The sequence below is a fragment of the Echinops telfairi genome, unplaced genomic scaffold (genome assembly GCF_000313985.2).
Source record: "Echinops telfairi isolate 266 unplaced genomic scaffold, ASM31398v2 ScPeMD7_7;HRSCAF=31, whole genome shotgun sequence".
NCBI classification, from domain to species: domain Eukaryota; kingdom Metazoa; phylum Chordata; class Mammalia; order Afrosoricida; family Tenrecidae; genus Echinops; species Echinops telfairi.
The window spans coordinates 19,376,905-19,378,426 of NW_022103904.1; the positions used below are offsets into that span (position 1 = coordinate 19,376,905).

The following is a 1,522-nucleotide window of genomic DNA, read 5'->3' on the forward strand; positions in this document are numbered from 1 at the left end:
GGATTGTGATGAGTTGTATGAGCCCCTAATAAAATGATTATTTTATTAAAAAAAAAACAAGCAGCCATCTAAATGAGATGTCAGTAAGTCCACACACAAGAAGCTCATCACCCAGTGTAATCAATGGATTATTAACAATAAAATAAAAAATGAGAAGGGGAGATTGTATTGGAGCTTAAATTTTAAGCACCCAGTTTGCAGAAGACTATGGATGAGCGTGGAAGCCCCAAATCTACGCATAGTGCCCCCAGATGGATTAGGCCTCAACTGAATTCCCTCAGGCCATTGACTAAGGATGTGAATAGTCTTGCCCTCAGATGGGGCGCAATGGAAAGTGGATTATTGCAGTCGGGTTCAAATTAAACATTTTAGCATTTGTTTTCCCTTGTGTCCAGTTTTGTTTTTTTTTTACTACTTTCTGCTATTTTTTTGGATTAAGGTATCTCCTATGTTGTTGCTTGGTTTGGGGATATGGCTTTCTTTGAATTTTATGAAATTCTATGAATTTCTATGAAATTCTATGAAATTCAGGACATGTAATCTATAGAGACAACAACCGGATGACTACTTCCTTGCCCTTGATGACTCTGTTCTTTTGAGGTACACAACATTGTTCAGAGGCCACACCAGAAGGCTTCTACTTGGAAATCACATAAGTGAACTGGATTTTACCTTAAACTCACCTGTAACAGACTGAAGGAAATACTCCCATAGACTTAAGGCTGAAATGCCCTAGTGGAGAAAAAGCAGATGACTGCTATCCAAAGGTTACAGACTTGGAGGTCGTTGGACTGGGGCTTGGATCTCTTGTTTTGAGAGTGCCCAATGAATAGCAGCTTTAGATTCCCGTCGATTTACTACTTTCATGCTCTCTTTGCCTTTTTAAAGGCATGTCTTAGTCTAGAAGGCATGGTCTGCCTTTTGTGAATAAACGTTATTGAAAGGTTTTCCCTAGCTCCAACCCTCATTGTTTATGTAAACAGTGTCAAGTCACTAGAGTTTTTTATCTGTGCAGGTCTTTTGGTCTATAAAGCTTTCTTATACATGAATATTTTCCAATAAACAGTATTTGAAAGTCTATAACATTGGCTAAATTAATTAAACAATCGATAGAATTACTATATGCCCCATAGGGATGATTTATAAAGTTCTCCAATAAATGGATAATGCTGTCTCTAAAGAAGACCAAGGGCATATATAAACCATAGACACATGAATGGATTTTGAGTTCACACTGAATTGAAACCTTAACCTAAGAATAATATGACATGGCCTGACTTGATACCCACCCGCAGGAAAGAATCAATGAAGATATAGGTGCTACTGCAAAGTGTGGTGAATAAATGGTGCCTGGATATCAGAAAGAATAGTGTCAGCAGTGTGGTAATTGTGCCCGGTCAGAATACCCCCCTCCCCTACACACACACACACACACACCGGGTGAAACACAAAGGGAGTGCAACAGAGCAGCAAGGGGAGCAAAACAATGAAGTCCCTGAGGAATCCCAAGAACAGTCTTCAG

At 39.2% G+C, this 1,522-nt stretch overlaps 1 protein-coding gene across 1 annotated transcript in view; it reads right to left on the bottom strand.

Annotated features, from left to right (window-relative positions):
* ADCY1 (adenylate cyclase 1) overlaps nt 1–1,522 on the bottom strand; it is a gene marked incomplete at its 5' end in the record, with an annotated part of 246,252 nt that overhangs the window by 48,290 nt on the left and 196,440 nt on the right. The gene's annotated exons all lie outside the window — the stretch shown is intronic.